Source organism: Rhineura floridana, chromosome 5, assembly GCF_030035675.1.
Source record: "Rhineura floridana isolate rRhiFlo1 chromosome 5, rRhiFlo1.hap2, whole genome shotgun sequence".
Classification (NCBI taxonomy): domain Eukaryota; kingdom Metazoa; phylum Chordata; class Lepidosauria; order Squamata; family Rhineuridae; genus Rhineura; species Rhineura floridana.
Window position 1 is genome coordinate 163,206,848 of NC_084484.1, and position 19,448 is coordinate 163,226,295.

General features: G+C 41.4%; 1 protein-coding gene across 1 annotated transcript in view; it reads left to right on the plus strand.

Moving 5' to 3' along the window:
- Positions 1 to 19,448, plus strand: part of PDGFD (platelet derived growth factor D) — a 248,993-nt gene that overhangs the window by 212,123 nt on the left and 17,422 nt on the right. The window lies entirely within an intron of this gene.

Genomic DNA, 19,448 nt, shown 5'->3' on the forward strand with positions numbered 1-19,448 from the left:
AGGTTTTTCACCTCCTCCACACTGAGCTTTTGCACTTGTCAGCCATTTCCCAAATATGTCCATCAGTTTTGCCCCCAGCTCCACAAAAGACCTCCCTGTCTGTATCTGGCAATTTCTGAAAAGCTTTCTAAAATAATCAGGCCCCAGTCTGAATCTTTTAAACACTGCTTCTTTGAATTCAGCATAGGTGACGGGCCTGTCTGAGGGGAAATATTGGTATACCTCAGCCAATTCCCCTTTAATCAGGTTTGATAAATACTGCATGTATTTATCTTCAGGTAGCCCCCACAACTGAGCTGCTTTTTCAAAGGTGCTGAGGTAAATTTGAGGATCTTGTCCAGGCTCATAGACAGCAAAGTCATTTGGAGTAATTTTTATTTTTGCTCCATCTCTGTCCTTTCTTGTTTCATCAGAATGAAACTTCTCTCTTTCCAATTTTAATCTTTCCCCTTGTATCTCCGCATCCACTCTCATTCTCTCAGTTTCCATCCTCAATCTCTCAGTTTCCAACTCCCTCTGCTTGTCTTTTTCCTCAGCCTCCATCCTCAATCTCTCAGCTTCCAACTCTCTCTGTTTTTCCTTCTCTGCACCTTCCATCCTCAATCTCTCAGTTTCCATCTTCAACTTCTCTCTCAAGTACTCTATATAAGCAGGATTGCTTAAATATCCTTCTGGGGTCTCTTCCCTGACCGGTTGTTTTTGCTGGGCAGTAGCAAATCCTATAAGTGCTACCCTCAATTCATCTATCCCTTTACCCTCGTGAGGTAAAATGAATGTTATGCACTTCTCCACCAGCTCCTCTCTTTTCATTTTTATGTATTCAGCCATGGTGTTTGAGTTCACTCACTCTTTGCCACACACTCTTTGCCAGTCACTCTCACAAGTAATCTTGTTTTGTTATTTCTGTTTGCCACACAACTATTAGGGATTGTCTAGTATTCGTATCTCACTGCTACAGCCAACACCTGTGACGTAGTCTCCTTTGTCACCACGTGTCTTTGGGACTCTCTTTGGTTTGTATCTGGATTCTCTGTTGTTCGTATCCCACTGCTACTGCCACCATGTGTGATGCGTCCTTCCCTGGCTCTCCCTGTCAGGTTCCTACCTGCGCGTGGCTACTGCCTGTCACTAGGCACCACCAGGGACTCCACCAGTCCGGACTGTCCTTTTTTATGGTTTCTCTCCCCGCTCTAGCACAGATCTCAACAGATTCCCCTGCTAGGCAACCACCAGTAACGTCCCAATACTAGTATTCCCAGAGACTCTGAATACTGGTATTGTTATTCTCTTCACCGCTGCCACCATTTGTTACAGTTCCCCTTCAGCCTTGGTCATTACCTTACCCTCCCTTCTGGTCTGTGAAACCCCAGCCAAGGATCAGGCCTTTGGTAAACCAAATTAAGTATTTATTACAGATAACAAAGCTAACAAGATTAACAAGATTTCTTCTTAAGGCACATAAGCATATGGTTTTACTCAATACTAATCCGAACTCCACCCCCCTCCTTCTCCACTCTCTCCTGGCAAACAACTCTCTAAACCCCACCAAGCAACCCACTCAGTTCTCTTCTCCCCCCCCAGATTCCACTCTCACTCTTCCTTTTATACATTCAGCCATTTTAAACACTCAGCCAATCATCTCGCATTCTACTGCCCATTCACTCCCCCTCTTTCACTCCACTTACCATGTATCTTCTAAACAACCAACACTTACCATATATACATTAATATAGGAACATCACAAGGGTTTTTTCAATCGTGGCACCCACTCTGTGGAGCTCCCTCCCAAATGACATCCGCCATGCCCCCTCCATGATGAGCTTCAGCCGTACCTCAGGCTTTGGGGGCGGGTTAGGTTTTAGTGTTATTGTTGGCATTTTAAGGTTTTAATGTGAATTATATGTTTTTATGTTGTACATCGCCCAGAGTGGCTGGTAAACCAGCCAGATGGGCGACTAATAAATTTAATAAATAAATAAATAATAAAGATGGAAAGTGCCACAGCTATGGGGGGGGGGAGAGATTGGTTCTCTAGACCCAGAAATGTTATTGCTATGGAAACAATTACCCTTTTTTCAGTGTCCAACTTTCCCATCCATACATAGAGATCAGGAATACCATGGTCTGAATGAAACTGACTTTAATGTTCAGTGATACATCATTGCATTTGAGGACTTTTTCTAGTTCTCTCATAGCTGCCCTCCCCAGTCCTAGCTTTCTTCTGATTTCTTGACTATTGTCTCCATTTTGGTTAATGACTGTGCCAAGGTATTGATAATCCTTGACAAGTTCAATGTCCTCATTGTCGACCTTAAAGTTACATAAGTCATCTGTTGTCATTCAGTCTTTTTGACATTCAGCTGTAGTCCTGCTTTTGTGCTTTCCTCTTTAACTTTCATCAGCATTCGTTTCAAATCGTTACTGGTTTCTGCTAGTAGTATGGTATCATCTGCATAACTTAAATTATTGATATTTCTCCCTCCAGTTTTCACACCTCCTTCATCTTGGTCCAATCCCGCTTTCCGTATGATATGTTCTGCGTATAGATTAAATCAATAGGGTGATAGTATACACCCCTGTCTCACACAGAAGCAAGTAGTGTAGATTAAATGTTCCCTAATCAGGCTCCCTAAGGAAGTGAGGAGGAATAATCTCGTCACTTCAGCTAGACCTGGGAACACCCTTATTTAGCTAAAATTTCTATCAATTTCCAAACAGAGATTTTTTTGTGTCTGAGTGGTATGCTTCAAGCAACTGTGGTTGATGCTTAATGACATCACTAGGGCCCATCCCTGAAATTTCAGGGTTTGGGATGCTTCTGACCTGGCAACCTTAACACCCTGTTACTGTAAATTAAGCTGCTATGTGGCACACGCTGCAATGTGGCATAAACCCTTCTTTAAAAAAACAAAAACAAAGGCAGAAGTGTTCTACAAAATCAGGTTCATCACTGGCTCAATTCCATTGATTTCAGCAGAGTTACACCCCTTTATAACAGCAGCAATTTCATCCTGCTTTGACGACTTGACCTCCCTCCTTTGAGGTAATTGGCATGCCAGTTTGCATGAACCACAGTCCTCATTTCATGTGAACAGTTTCAATTCCCCTGAAAATCCCAGCACTCTTGATCTTTCACTTTAAGAAGAAATCTTTGTATCAGAGACACTTCATCTTGAATTTGTGGCCCAACTGAAAGATACCGCATAAGCGCATGTGCACACACATACACACATTTTTCCAGGTGACACAAAGAAAAAGTTGAGTGTATCTTAAAAAGAAGACATTGTGATTGAGTCATTTATTTTTAACAGAACTGTTTTAGTTATCATTTTTTAAAGAAAACTATCTTGAGACTACAGCTTTGCATGTAGGGTTTTTTTCCTATCATTGATGAGTAAAACAATCCCCCATCACATTGCATCACTGGCCCTTCCTTTCCAATTCTAGGTTTTCTTGAGAATGTTCAGAGAAAACGTAGGTTCCTCCTAAACCTGGAAAGACCCAGCCTCAAGGAGTCTGTTTTCATCTGCTAACAGTTTCCCTGCTCCCCTCTTCTCAAACTGACCAAATTGCAAGACAGGACGAAAAATACGCAATCAAGAAAAACTGGACACAAGCCAGCGGCTCATCCAAAGTCACATCCACACCATACATTTAGAGTACTCTTATACCATTTTACAGTCATGGCTTCTCCTAAACAACCCCGGGGACTGTAGTTTATTTGTCACAGAGGGTGGCATTCAATGCTAGTCCTCCTCAGAGTAGACCTATTAAAATTAATGAGCATGAGTAACTTAGGTTTATTCAATGGATCTACTTCGGAGGAGGACTTAAGAACATAAGAACATAAGAAGAGCCTGCTGGATCAGGCCAGTGGCCCATCTAGTCCAGCATCCTGTTCTCACAGTGGCCAACCAGGTGCCTGGGGGAAGCCCGCAAGCAGGACCCGAGTGCAAGAACACTCTCCCCTCCTGAGGCTTCCGGCAACTGGTTTTCAGAAGCATGCTGCCTCTGACTAGGGTGGCACAGCACAGCCATCATGGCTAGTAGCCATTGATAGCCCTGTCCTCCATGAATTTGTCTAATCTTCTTTTAAAGCCGTCCAAGCTGGTGGCCATTACTGCATCTTGTGGGAGCAAATTCCATAGTTTAACTATGCGCTGAGTAAAGAAGTACTTCCTTTTGTCTGTCCTGAATCTTCCAACATTCAGTTTCTTTGAATGTCCACGAGTTCTAGTATTATGAGAGAGGGAGAAGAACTTTTCTCTATCCACTTTCTCAATGCCATGCATAATTTTATACACTTCTATCATGTCTCCTCTGACCCGCCTTTTCTCTAAACTAAAAAGCCCCAAATGCTGCAACCTTTCCTCGTAAGGGAGTCGCTCCATCCCCTTGATCATTCTGGTTGCCCTCTTCTGAACCTTTTCCAACTCTAGAATATCCTTTTTGAGATGAGGCGACCAGAACTGTACACAGTATTCCAAATGCGGCCGCACCATAGATTTATACAATGGCATTTTGATATCGGCTGTTTTATTTTCAATACCTTTCCTAATTATCGCTAGCATGGAATTTGCCTTTTTCACAGCTGCCGCACACTGGGTCGACATTTTCATCGTGCTGTCCACTACAACCCTGAGGTCTCTCTCCTGGTCGGTCACCGCCAGTTCAGACCCCATGAGCGTATATGTGAAATTCAGATTTTTTGCTCCAATATGCATAATTTTACACTTGTTTATATTGAATTGCATTTGCCATTTATCCGCCTATTCACTCAGTTTGGAGAGGTCTTTTTGGAGCTCTTCGCAATCCCTTTTTGTTTTAACAACCCTGAACAATTTAGTGTCATCAGCAAACTTGGCCACTTCACTGCTCACTCCTAATTCTAGGTCATTAATGAACAAGTTGAAAAGTACAGGTCCCAATACCGATCCTTGAGGGACTCCACTTTCTACAGCCCTCCATTGGGAGAACTGTCCGTTTATTCCTACTCTCTGCTTTCTGCTTCTTAACCAATTTCTTATCCACAAGAGGACCTCTCCTCTTATTCCATGACTGCTAAGCTTCCTCAGAAGCCTTTGGTGAGGTACCTTGTCAAACGCTTTTTGAAAGTCTAAGTACACTATGTCCACTGGATCACCTCTATCTATATGCTTGTTGACACTCTCAAAGAATTCTAATAGGTTACTGAGACAGGACTTTCCCTTGCAGAAGCCATGCTGGCTCTGCTTCAGCAAGGCTTGTTCTTCTATGTGCTTAGTTCATCTAGCTTTAATAATACTTTCTACCAGTTTTCCAGGGACAGAAGTTAAGCTAACTGGCCTGTAATTTCCGGGATCCCCTCTGGATCCCTTTTTGAAGATTGGCGTTACATTTGCCACTTTCCAGTCCTCAGGCACGGAGGAGGACCCAAGGGACAAGTTACATATTTTAGTTAGCAGATCAGCAATTTCACCTTTGAGTTCTTTGAGAACTCTCGGGTGGATGCCATCCGGGCCCGGTGATTTGTCAGTTTTTATATTGTCCATTAAGCTTAGAACTTCCTCTCTCGTTACCACTATTTGTCTCAGTTCCTCAGAATCCCTTCCTGCAAATGTTAGTTCAGGTTCAGGGATCTGCCCTATATCTTCCACTGTGAAGACAGATGCAAAGAATTCATTTAGCTTCTCTGCAATCTCCTTATCGTTCTTTAGTACACCTTTGACTCCCTTATCATCCAAGGGTCCAATTGTCTCCCTAGATGGTCTCCTGCTTTGAATGTATTTATAGAATTTTTTGTTGTTGGTTTTTATGTTCTTAGCAATGTGCTCGTCAAATTCTTTTTTAGCATCCCTTATTGTCTTCTTGCATTTCTTTTGCCAGAGTTTGTGTTCTTTTTTATTTTCTTCATTTGGACAAGACTTCCATTTCTTGAAGGAAGACTTTTTGCCTCTAAGAGCTTCCTTGACTTTGCTCGTTAACCATGCTGGCATCTTCTTGGCCCTGGCGGTACCTTTTCTGATCTGCGGTATGCACTCCAGTTGAGCTTCTAATATAGTGTTTTTAAACAACTTCCAAGCATTTTCGAGTGATGTGACCCTCTGGACTTTGTATTTCAGCTTTCTTTTTACCAATCCCCTCATTTTTGGGAAGTTTCCTCTTTTGAAGTCAAATGTGACCATGTTGGATTTTCTTGGCAATTGGCCATTTACATGTATGTTTAATTTAATAGCACTGTGGTCACTGCTCCCAATCGGTTCAACAACACTTACATCTTGCACCAGGTCCCAGTCCCCACTGAGGATTAAGTCCAGGGTTGCCGTCCCTCTGGTCGGTTCCATGACCAACTGGTCTAGGGAATAGTCATTTAGAATATCTAGAAACTTTGCTTCTTTGTCATGACTGGAACACATATGCAGCCAGTCTATGTCCGGGTAGTTGAAGTCACCCATTACTACCACATTTCCTAGTTTGGATGCTTCCTCAATTTCATATCTCATCTCAAGGTCTCCCTGAGCATTTTGATCAGGGGGACGATAGATCATTCCCAGTATTAAGTCCCTCCTGGGGCATGGTATCACCACCCACAACAATTCTGTGGAGGAGTCTGCCTCTTTTGGGGTTTCGAGCTTGCTGGATTCAATGCCTTCTTTCACGTATAGAGTGACTCTGCCACCAATACGTCCTTCCCTGTCCTTCCGATATAGTTTATATCCAGGGATAACCGTATCCCACTGGTTTTCTCCATTCCACCAGGTCTCCGTTATGCTCACTATATCAATGCTCTCCTCTAAGACCAAGCACTCCAGTTCTCCCATCTTGGTTCACAGGCTCCTAGCATTAGCATACAGGCACTTGTAAGCAGTGTCTCTCTTCAAGTGTCTTTGGCACTTGTGGTTAGGCCTGTGGTAATTTTGCTCTTCTGAATTTATATCCTGTGCCCCTGCTCTCACAATGCCTACTTCTAGGCCTACCCCTTTTAAAATTTCATCATTTCTTTGGTTTTTATCCCAGGGGGGAGGTTTATTCCGAACCGGACCTTTCTCAGCTCCTGTCGGGTTTCCCCCCTCAGTCAGTTTAAAAGCTGCTCTGCCACCTTTTTAATTTTAATTTTAATTTTAAGTGCCAGCAGTCTGGTTCCATTCTGGTTCAAGTGGAGCCCGTCCCTTTTGTACAGGCCAGGCTTGAATACTATTATTGAATACAATAATTATTGAGTATTATTGAATACAATCCCCAGCACCCTTAACTACAGTTCACATGATTCTTGGTGGGAATGGATATGACCTGATTGCTGATGGGGAATAAAGGAAGGTTTGGTTCAGTTCATAATGGCTCTGGGATTTTCTGAACTGAGAAGAGTATGTATTCTGAACTCCCCATTTCTCCCAGTTACCACCATCACAAGTTTTCAATATTTTTGTGTGAGTTCTTTTTCACAGAATGCAGACTGACTCTGCTAGTATGAAAACCTGTAGTGAGGATGGGAAACCTTGTGCCTTCCAGATGTTGCTGGACAGTCCCAGTTAGATCAGGAATGATGATCAAAGGTGATGGGAGTTATAGCCCAACATTATCTGGAAGGCCACAAGTTCCTCATCTCTGGCTACAGAGTACAAACAGGCAACACGGCAGCCTAGAAACTCAATCCACCACTCAGGGGCTTCCCATCTCCTGCCCCCCTCAAAGCTTTCCATCTCTTTCTTGTTATATCTCATGCTTTTTGTTTTGTTCCTGCACAAAAACTGAGACACAGGCAAAGGGTTTTTTTAACTCTTGCCATCACAATAGAAATTCAAGCATCTATGCCAGTGGTGGCTGGTGCATCTTGGACAGCTCTGCTGTTAACATTGGGGGAGAGGGAATTAAAAAACCCTTTGCTTGTAGGAGGTAACCCTTCTGCTTAAGTAGGAGCTTGACAGTGGGCATAGCGAATGTTCCTGGCTCTTCAGTTTTTGTTCAATTAAAGAGATGAATTAGATGCTGAACAGGATGCCGATCATTGCTGGTGCTACTGGAGCAGGCTTGACAAATATGTAATTTGATTAACTAAAGTAAGCCATATCGCGAGACAGCAAGAATAACTAGATGATCTCGATGCCACACTTCTAGCCCCACTTGCAAGGAGGTCCACAGCACAGAAATAAAACTGATTGGTGTTAAAGCAGAGAACCTGTGACCCTCTAGATGTTCTTGGACTTTCAACTCCCATCATCACCAGCCAGCATGGCCAATGGTGAAGGATGATGGGAGTTGTAGTCCAGCAGCATCTGAAGGGGCGTAGGTTCCCTTTCCCTGGGTGAAAGTCCTATTCATTCATTCATTCATTCATTCATTCATTTATTCATTCATTCATTCATTCATTAGATTTATATCCCGCCCTTTCTCCCAGTAGGGACGCAAACAAAAGCACTAAAAACACTTCAACACATCATAAAAATAGACTTTAAAATATATTAAAATAAAAGAACCATTAAAAACATATTAAAACAAAACATCTTTAAAAACATTTTAAAAACTTTTAGAACACCTTTTCTTTTCTTTTCTTTTAAAAAGAAGGTTTAAAAACATATTAAAAGCCAAGTCCAACACAGACACAGACTGGGATAAGAGCTCTACTTAAAAGGCTTGTTGAAAGAGGAAGGTCTTCAGTAGGCGCCGAAAGATAAAAGAGATGGCACCTGTCTAATATTAAGGGGAGAGAATTCCAAAGGTTAGGTGCCACTAGACTAAAGGTCTGTTTCCTTGAGAATGAATGGATGGATGCTGAATCCAGACAGGATGGTGGTCATGCTGCAAATAGTGTTCGAGCTCTGAAAAGGATTGTTATGCCTGTGACTACGGGTGGAAGGAGGATGTGTCAGTTTTGGTTCTAACAGTTGCTGTGTGATTTTTTTTTTAAACCCTCATGAAAATTTGTCGGCATTTTAGTGTGAACTTCCCCTAATAAACATATTTTTGTACATACAAGTTTGGACTAATGTACAGATAGTTGCAAGCATTTTCTCCTAATATAATGCATTTCTGTATATTATTTTCACTATTCATTTTTATGCACATTTCCCCCTAATACATTCATTATTGTGGACACTGTTTAGTTGGAGAATGCCATCACAAAATTCAGATAAGTGTGACTTTTGAAGGATGGCTGTGTTTCAGTTCTCATATTGTTTCAGAAAGTGCAAATTTGATAGAGCTGCCTTTAAATGTGAACTGAATCAAATTTCTCCCCCATCCGTACCTGTGAGAGAGTGGGTGATAATATCCTCATCTGAAAAGGTTCGGAGCTAAGTGCTTCTGAATCCTCATTGCTCCTAGGTAAGCAGATAGCAAGGGTGGGCAAGGGCACAGTTTGTCAGTGGCCACTATTTTTAAAGCTGCAATTTTGGGAGGTGGCCACAGTTAGGGGGGAAACCCAGGGGGAAACACTTTGGAAAACTGTTCTTCCTTATAAGTGGAATTAGCTTGAAGTGTCAGGCCTGAGAAGTAGTAGATTTGAAGAATGGCAACAAAGCACAAAATGCATCTATTAGGACAAAGAAATCGATAGTTTTCTATTCTCTTCACTCTTTGCTATGTACACTAGGGTGACTTTACTTTCAGTGCTTGAGTGCACTAGTAACTCCCATTGATTTTGTGGTTAGGTCTCAAGCAATACATACTTTTTTACAAAGATACTGGCACTCTTGGGAAAACTGGGTGAATGTTTATAGTGAGATGTAGCTTATATGCTCCTGGTGAACTAGTTATATTTTTATATGTAGCAACTTCATCCCTGGACCACTGAAAATCCTACTTAGCTTACACGCAAACACACACACACACATTTTTGAGAATCCAGATTTCCTGTATACCTTTAAGGCTATCTAAGAGCCTTAAGGTCTAGAAAATTGGCCTGTGCATTTTGTATAATTTTTTTTTAAAGAAGCTGAGTTTTAGGGATGGAAAGATCTGTCCGGTTTGTTTCTCTTGGTTTCTCATTTTTCCAGCCTTAAATTCAGTTCTACAGCAATTTGCATTTATAAAAACAAAAAAAACTTCAGCATTTTAGTTTGAATTTCTGCTACTGAACACATTTTTGTATTTTTTGACTAATGTACACATTTTTGCAAGCAATTTCTCCTAATGTAATGCATTTTGTATGCTATTTCCCCATATATGTTCATTTTTATGCACACTTTCCCCTTCTATATGCATTTTTGTAAACATTATTTGGTTGGAGAACTTCATCGCAAAATCTGAGTAAGTGTGAATTTCAAAGGATGGCTGTGTTTCAGTTCTCATATTGTTTTGGGAAAATGCAAATTGGATTAATTTGGTTTTAAATGTGAACCAAAGTGAATTCCCCCCATCCCTATTAAGTTTCTTAGGATACTGTATTCTGTATTAAATACCAATATCACTTGCACAATGCACCTGTAGAGTGCACACATACACAGTAACAGTAGGACAGTTCCAAACATCAGAGCTTGGAAAAGTTACTTTTTTGAACTACAACTCCCAACAGCCCCAGCCAGCATGGCCACTGGATTGGGCTGATGGAAGTTGTGGTTCAAAAAAGTAACTTTTCCAAGCTCTGCGAACGATATATAGTAAGTGTGTTTCACTGCATTTTTCTGCGGCACACACATGAAGTGCAAGCAACATGCATGCCTGAACACACATCTAGAAATCCTGATTGAGCCAAGGTGCCCAGATGTATGTAGAAGGAGTGTTTGAAGAAATGTGCTGCTCATCCATACAAGGCAGCAATATAATTATATATTTCAGTGAAGTAAAAATCAGAAACAAATTACATATTTATAGCAGGCCCTCCAGATCTTGCTTGATTCCAGCTCCCATCAGCTGCAGCCAGCATGGGATGACTGGGTTGTAGTCCAACAACATGTGGAGGGACACAGGCTTCCCATCCTTGTTTTATAGTACAGAAAGACTACTAACGTGATAAGTACTTGAAATGGAAGTGCTCAAAATGAAAACCCACATACCAAATGCAACCCAGAACCATATCTGGATCAGTCCTGGAAATAGGCCAGAAATGCTTCCTGGATCTCTTTTCCATCCCACCCTTTGCAAGCAACTCCTCCTCCAACCTTACTTTGTTTTTTGTGAATGGAGGGAACCAGTATTAGGAGGAAGGCCTGCATGATGGCAATTAGGGGTTCTAAGGAATTTGTAAATTCTGATATGAAATAACGTGTTCTGCATGTTTTGGACAATGTGCAAACCAGAATGTATTTATTTTAATTATTTATAAACGCATTTGAAGATCATATTTTCTTCTCGATCGTGTCGGAGTGCAGGACACGGAATAATGGGTTCAAATTATAGGAAGCCAGATTCTGATATTCCTTAGCCTTGGCCTTCCTGTACATCAGAAGGAAATGAGTGTGTGTATATTGTAGGTTCACCATGAGCCTTTATTAGGATCAAGCTAAGGTGCCGCTAAGAGTCTCTTCCATCACACAGAAGAAGGCATGCAGGAGTGAGACTGGGTTGTCACACAGAGATGGGCCAGGATCTCTTCTCAATCTTCCCAGGGTGCAGGACATTGAATAATGGGCTCAAGTTACAGGAAGCCAGATTTTGGCTGAACCTCAGGAAAAACTTCCTAACTGTTAGAGTGGTACAACCAGGGCCAGTTCTAAAGGGTGGCCAGGTGGGGCACTGGCCCAAGGGCCCCTGGAGCTATGGGGGGCCCTCAGCCGCCCCTCCACTTCCCTTCCATGATCTGTGCCCCCCCACACCCCCGCACCTACTTGTCCTGTCTTTTACCATTGCCCTTAATGAAGATGGCGGCCATGGTTTCCCTAAGGTACTGAAGCCCCTACCGCCATCTTAGTTGATGGCAGAGATGCACGCGCATAGCACGCATGCACGCCATCAACAAAGATGGCGGCGGAGGCGTCATCCCCTTAGGGAAACCGCAGCCGCCATCTTTGCTAAAGGCAATGGTAAAAGACAGGAGACAGGTAGGGGGGATGTGGGGGGCATGTGCATACGTGCGCACATGCTTGCGCACATGCCGAGGCCCAGGGCAAGCTGATGCCCAAGGGCCCCGGCATGTCTGGAGCCAGCCCTGGATAAGGTGATCAATGGCTGCTGCTGCTGCTGCTACAACTACTACTTTTATTATTATTATTATTGTTATTGTTATTATTGTTATTTCAATTTACATCCTGCCCATCCTCCCGAAGCAGAGCAGCCTGTCTCCACTGTTGGAGGCAGTATTCCTCAGAATAGCAGCTGTGGAGCAGATCACAAATGGGGAGAGTGCAGTTGTGCTGAGGTCCTTCCTGCAGGCTTCTCATGGGCATCTGGTTGTCCACTGTGAGAACAGGTTGCTGGACTAGATGGGTCATTGGTCTCATCCAGCAGCACTCTTCTTATGTTATTAAACAGTTGTTGTTGTTATGTGCCTTCAAGTCGATTATGACTTATGGCGACCCTATGAATCAGTGACCTCCAAGAGCATCTGTCATGAACCACCCTGTTCAGATCTTGTAAGTTCATATTAGGTAAGGCAAATCTTTATTAATACGGTCAAAGACCAGCAGTAAAACAATATCCAATAATACATACATTTAACTAAAATGAACAAAATTTTGTTCGATTTAAGATATTTTAAAACTATCAAATTATAAAACACCATGTGGGACCAGCAAGGTGCGTTGCTTTATTACTGCAGCACAATATTTTGCAACTGGGAATGTAACAGAAGGGTCCACATCTGCTAAAAGGTATTTTGTATATAATGCAGAGTCTCGGCCTGGGATTCGTTGGAGAAGAGGAGTAATAAATCGCTGTCTTAACTCATTGTAAAACTCACAATTTAACAGGACATGGTCGATGTTTTCTAAAGAGCCACTGCCACATGGGCAGACACGCTCTAGGAGTGGTATTTTTTGATATCTACCGTTTAATAAGGTAGAGGGTAGAACATTGTATTTGGCCTTCGTGAATGCTTTTCTTATTCTATAGTCCACTAAGATCCTCAAGTGATTCGCAGGTATATAGGGCGAGCTACGTGGTTCCCCAATTGTATTAATATGTCTAAAAGAGCGTTGATTTTGTATTTCCGTATCCAAATAATTAATAAATTAGCTTGTTGGAATCCCATAGAAAGGAGAAAGGGCGGGGATAGGCCTAAAGATGTAAGTTTTAGTACTAGGGAATTTCTCCACTCCGAATGGAAGGAGTCAGTAAGTACTAAAGGAGCCAATCCCACCGGAAAAAACACTAATTTTAACCAAAATTTTAATTTAAGGATCCATATACGTGAATCCAGTGTTGGAAGACCAGCTTCCAGGCGTAAGATGTTATTTGATACACAGGATGGAACTCCTAAAATGGACCTAAGAAATTTTGTTTGTACTATTTCTAATAAGGAAAAGTTTGTACATGCGCTAGCCTGGGTACCATATAGTAGTTGTGCGACAATTTTGGAGGTAAATACTTTTAAGACTGATGGAATATGTTGGCCACCCTTAGTATAGTAGAAAGAAAGAAGGGCATTTACACTTCTTTGGGCAGTTATCCGCGCACATTTGGCCTGAGCTTGCCAGGTACCTGATGAGTGTAATATTATGCCAAGATATTTATAGATAGTTACTTGGTCTATAGCATTACCCTCCAGATTCCATCGGTGTTTTGTGCATTTTTTGGTAAAAACCATCACCTTGGTCTTTTCATAGTTGATTACCAATGCCTCAGTCTTACAGTGATTACTAAGAGCTGAAAGGAGACGCCGAAGACCGACTGGTGAAAGAGAAACTAACACAGCGTCATCAGCATATAACAATGTTGAAATTGGCCTATTTGAGAGCATAGGATGGTGGGAAGGAATTTTTGCAAGGCTTTTAATTAAGGCATTCACATAAAAATTGAATAGCGTTGGAGCTAATATGCAGCCTTGTTTTACTCCATTTGTCGTTGGAATGTGCCCTGTTAAATTGCCAACACTATTATATCTGATGCGAACGTAAGTATTTGAATAAAGGGTACGTATAAGCAATAACAGTCTCTTATCAATATTTGCAGATTCTAATTTAGCCCACAGTTTGTCTCTGGGGATAAGGTCAAATGCAGATTTAAAATCTATGAAAGCTGCATATAACCCCCCCCGGGCGCTTTGAGTATTTGTCTATTAGATGTTTTAGAACAAGTAGGTGGTCAAGTGTAGAACGATTTACCCTAAACCCAGCTTGTTCATCTTCGAGTATATTTTCCTGCTCAAGCCAGAATTGAAGTTTTGCTAGCAGATGTTTAGCATATAATTTGCTGATCACACTCAACAGACTTATGGGTCTGTAATTCGATGGATCAGCTCTATTTCCTCTCTTAAATATTGGAACAATAATAGCTAAACCCCAGTCTTCAGGGATGATGGTCGTCTGATCTATACTCGTAAAGAGTGTAGCTAATATAGGTGCCCACCACTTGGGATCAGTTTTGATCATTTCAGCCGTGATATTATCAGCACCGGGGGCTTTTCCTAATTTCAGGGAAGTAATTAGTGTGATCACTTCACTCTCAGTCACTGGGGGCCAGGTAGGAAGGTCTTTTAACGGTATTTCGACATTACTGGTCTTAGTCTGATCACTTACATAGATCTTTTGAAAGTGACTTTCCCATAGGTTTACTGAAATATGGGAGTCCAATTTTGATATTGAATTTGGCCATCCTCTAGCAACTAACTTCCAGAATAGTGTAGTGTTCTTAATCCTAGAGGCCATGATCAGCTTTTGCCAGTATGATTTCTGGATTTCTAACTTTTTCCGTTTAATTAGATTTTTATAACTCTTGTTTTAATTCTCTATATTCCGCCGGTATTTCTGTCAGATTTTGAAACCTATATTCTCTATATTTACAGATCAGAAGATTCTTATGGGCCTGGCACTCCTGGTCAAACCATTGTTTATGACAATTAGAACCTTTATTCCCTCTGAGAGTAGATTTCATGGTCAGATTTGTTTGGACCTCAGAAAGCATCTTCTGATAAGCTTGTATTGTAGGCTCTCCCTGTATTGCTGATAGTAATGTTTCTCTGAGCCGGACCATGGATGGAGAGTATATTATCTCTCTAAAGTGTTTTTCTACTTTAATTGTCCAACGTACCCTAGAGATGGACTCAACAGGTTCCCAGTTTAAAGTTGGGGTATTTACGGGGCGAATCTCTTGTGATCCCCATATAAGTGACAATATAAGAGGTAAATGGTCACTTTCTGTTCGGATATCAACAGAACAGGAAGCTACCATATTGAACCAGTCCCTATGAATAATAAAGTAGTCGATAGTGGATGATCCCGCGTTTGACAGATATGTATATTCACCAGACCAATCACCCTCAACAGTTCCATTTACCAGGGTAAAGTTCAGTCTATAAGTCATCTGTATAAGAGAAAAACCTGCATAATTTACTCCTTTATCTTTCGAGGAGCGGGAAGGAACTTTGTAATTCTCGTATGACATAGGGGGAATTTGACGGAAATGCTTATACAGTTTCTCATCACTACGGCCAGTTCTGGCGTTAAAATCGCCGGCTATTAATATTATGGCCTCTGGATGAGATGCTAATAGTTTAAGTATGTATTCCTCTAATAATTGGTATCTAGATTCAATTTGTTTCTTCTGTCTAATGGGGGGAAAGTAGACATTTATCAGTAACAGACTTGACTCCTTCGTTTTAAGAACTAGAGCCATGGCCAGTCCTGGCAAACATGGTAGATTTTTCAATTGTAGTCTTAGTTTGGTGGTAACCATTATACAGAGGCCGCCTTTAGGGCGACCTCCTTTATCGCTATGTGTTGCTGGCATGGTATAAGTCATAAATCCATCAATATCTATTGGATCTATAGCACAGGTCTCTTGTAACAAAATCACATCAAACTTTTTAAGATAAATCAAAAGGGATGGATCAGTAATTTTAGATTTTGCTCCCGCAATGTTCCAGGAAAGGAGGGAAAGATTTGTAGGGAGTTGAGTACTACTCCATCATGGTTTCAAAGACTGTAACGTTGCTGTTGGTGCCGTCATTAAGCTTTCTTCAACTGATTCCGTTAGTCTGTCTGATCCCGACAAGGAGGTTTCTGATGGAGACTTTCCTTCTAAGGGTTGGTTAGGATGTACGTCGTTTAAAGATTTGTTAGTAAGTAGCGATGTCAAGTTTTGCAATCTTTCAACTATGTCAAATTGCGCCTCACTTGAGAGATCTATATAAGCTTCCAACAGTCTTACTTCCTCCTCGATATATGGGCCACTTTCTTCCTCGGTCGCAGGTATTTGAGTCAATTTGGATCGTTGAGGCTCAGTTGTAAAGACGCTAAGATGAACTTGTTGGTCCGGATGTGTGGAAACATCCTGGCTCGAGTTTAACTCTGTGTGTTTTGCTAAATGCTTCACGTCAAAGTTTTCTGTCAGGTTTTTAGTTGGAATTTTTAGGCAAAGGGGTTGTGGCACTGCTACGTTCATAAAAAATCTCTTTATTTCAATGCCATGGTGCCATAGACTGAATTTATGTTGCAGCAGAAGATCTGCATGCTCCCAGGAGTCAAACTTCACCACTGCTCGCGCCATGTAGCTATTGTAGTATAGATATTCCACTGAAGATATATTTGCTGGTGAGAACCAGTTGGGCAAAACGCTGTTGAGTAGATGCAACAGATGAATTCTGCGCTCCCTTTGAGTTAGATATCCGGACGGTTTTGGGTAGTTTGTCAGTACTAATTTCCTACGGATAAGTTTTAATTGCCATTTTGAGGTGGGACTGTGCATCTTGACCTCCCTAGTATTGGAATAAGGGCACATACGTTTTAAAGTATTCTGATTATATTTAGGAGATTTTGAATCCTTTAGATGAGCAGACACCATTAGAATCTCGGGTTCAGCAGTTCCTTTAAGTTGGTCACTAGTTATGGACTGCTTTGGATGATTTACATGTTGTTTTCTTTTGGAGTCAGTGAGTGACTCTAGAATTTTAAAGAGTTTGGAGAAATTCATTTTAACATATTGACGGAATTTAGGGCGCTTGATGTTTTTACTCAATTTAGATGGTCTGGCCATTTTACCATGGCGTCTTCTTAAATTGGTCACCTGTTTTCCCTTGTCCTTTTGTTTAGCGTTTGCTTGGGACATTTGTTGCGGTTGAGCCATGTTAGATCGAGATAAAGGGTCAGAATGGAGGGGGAGTTTACTATACGCCTCCACAAGTGTAGTTAACAGCTTATTTGCCTCACAAATAAAGTTTTTGATGTGTTCAATGTCCTTAGTCAATGTAAAGAGCCAACAATCTAAGGGTAAATAGCTGGTTGTACTCAGTACACTTTTCCCCTCCAATAGTTTGGTGGGACTTGATGTAATAATCGGAGATTGTGCCATGAGGTGTAGGCTATCAGAGCCAGCCCCAGGTGATCCCTTTTCCATATCCCTCAAATCTGTAGTTACCACCTGTAATTTGTTTGTTATCAAGGAGCTTGCTGAATTTTCTGCTTGCGCAATCTCCTGGGCCAAAGAGGGAGTTAAAAAAGCAGGACTTTCCAGTTGGATTGCTCCATTTAAATCCAGAGACCAATCCATAGGTGTATCCAAGAGAAGGCCCTTTACAGTCTCTTTCCTTGTATTGCTGCTTTCAACATTAGTCCAAGTTTTAGCAGACTCAGGGCCCTTTTCCTCCAAAGTAAGCTCTTGGCCTTTTTCTTTCATCGTACCAGATAAATTTGTCTGCTCTTTGGGAGAGAAATACTGGGTGATTTTCAACTGTTTGGGCTTTTTTTCTACTGTTGATAGTTCCAGAATATCAAGCCCCTGAGTCAGGTAATCTCTTCTCGTGTATACCATGTTAGAGTGTTTGGGTATCACCCCAGTCTAGAACTGAGTTTTTGGCCAATTCTAGTTAAAAAAGGTTTAACTTCTACTCACTTTCTGGTGTCTCCAAACCTTCTCAGAGCCGGGAATTTCCTTTATTTTCCTTTTCTGTTCGTCTGTTGGTTAAGTCCAGATTTTTATTTTCACAGTCTCATTATTTTCTAAAAGAGCAGCTATCTTTGTTTCTCCCAGACAGCCGGTTATAGGAAGCAAACAAACACCAAAGGAGATAACAGGAGGCAGACCTGCAGAATCTAAACGCCCAGCCAACAAAAACATCCCATAGAAAAAAGCAACAAAATGAGTGGGACAGAGATTATTCCCCTAGTTTAGTTTGGTTTAGCTTGATGTTTTATATCAGAGTTGAGAGCGACCAAACTTGCTGTTATCTGCCGGACGCCATCTTCGCTCTGATCACCATGGGGGAGGGAGCTAAGTTCATATTAAACAGCAGTAAACTACAAATGCCCAGACAAACAAATGTGTTTTTATCTGCCATCAATAACACCAAGATTACACAAAGTGCCCCAACCACATACGTTGCCAGTATAGATGGATGAATCTAGCTGTTTCTGCTCTGTGTCACTTTTGCATGTTTTTACTCCTAATTCTATTCCACTTCTGCATTAATCAGCACGTTGAAACATCTGCTCAAAATAGTACTTAAATACATATTTAAATTTATATTTTAATACTATTTAAATGTGTATTTTTCTCAAAATATGTATTTAAAGGTGTGATTTCTCTCAGTGAACATATTTAAAGGTGCATTCCCCCAAACTATGTATTCAAATGTGTGATTTATCTCTAAGTACTTATTTAAATGAGTATTTTCATTCAAAATGTGTATTTAAATGCATATTTTTGTCTCAAAATACATATTTAAATGTATACTTTCTCTCAAGATACATATTTACAATGTACTTTGATATACAGGATCATAGAATCGTAGAGTATGTTGAGACTGCTAAGAACTGTTGTAGCATTTGGAGATGTGCAAAACTGACTGGATATTTAAGCAGGCAATTAAAAAGATGACTGCAGTAGTTGACCTTTGTTTTTACTCTATTCTTATGGCTTTTACTGTACACTTTTAATTTGTTCTAATCTGCTTTGATTTTAAAAAAAACAAATGAAATAGTGGTCATAGAATCATAGAACAGTAGAGTTGGAAGGGGCCTATAAGACCATTAAGTCCGATCCCCTGCTCAATGCAGGAATCCAAGTTAATGCATACCGACGCATCTCTGCCATCAACTAAGATGGCGGTAGGGGCTTCAGTACCTTAGGGAAACCGTGGCTGCCATCTTCGTTAAGGGCAATGGTAAAAGACAGGACAAGTAGGTGTGGGGGTGGGGGGGCACAGATCATGGAAGGGAAGCGGAGGGGCGGCTGAGGGCCCCCTCATAGCTCCAGGGGCCCTTGGGCCAGTGCCCCTCCTGGTCGCCCTTTAGAACCGGCCCTGACCTTATCCTCTGTTAATCTTCTTTCAAAGGTCTCCAAATAGATGGCCATCACTACATCTTGTGTGAGTGAATTACATATGTGGAAATAAGCTGCCCATTCCTATGTTTTTTTTAGATTTATGGGTGTCGTGATTTTAA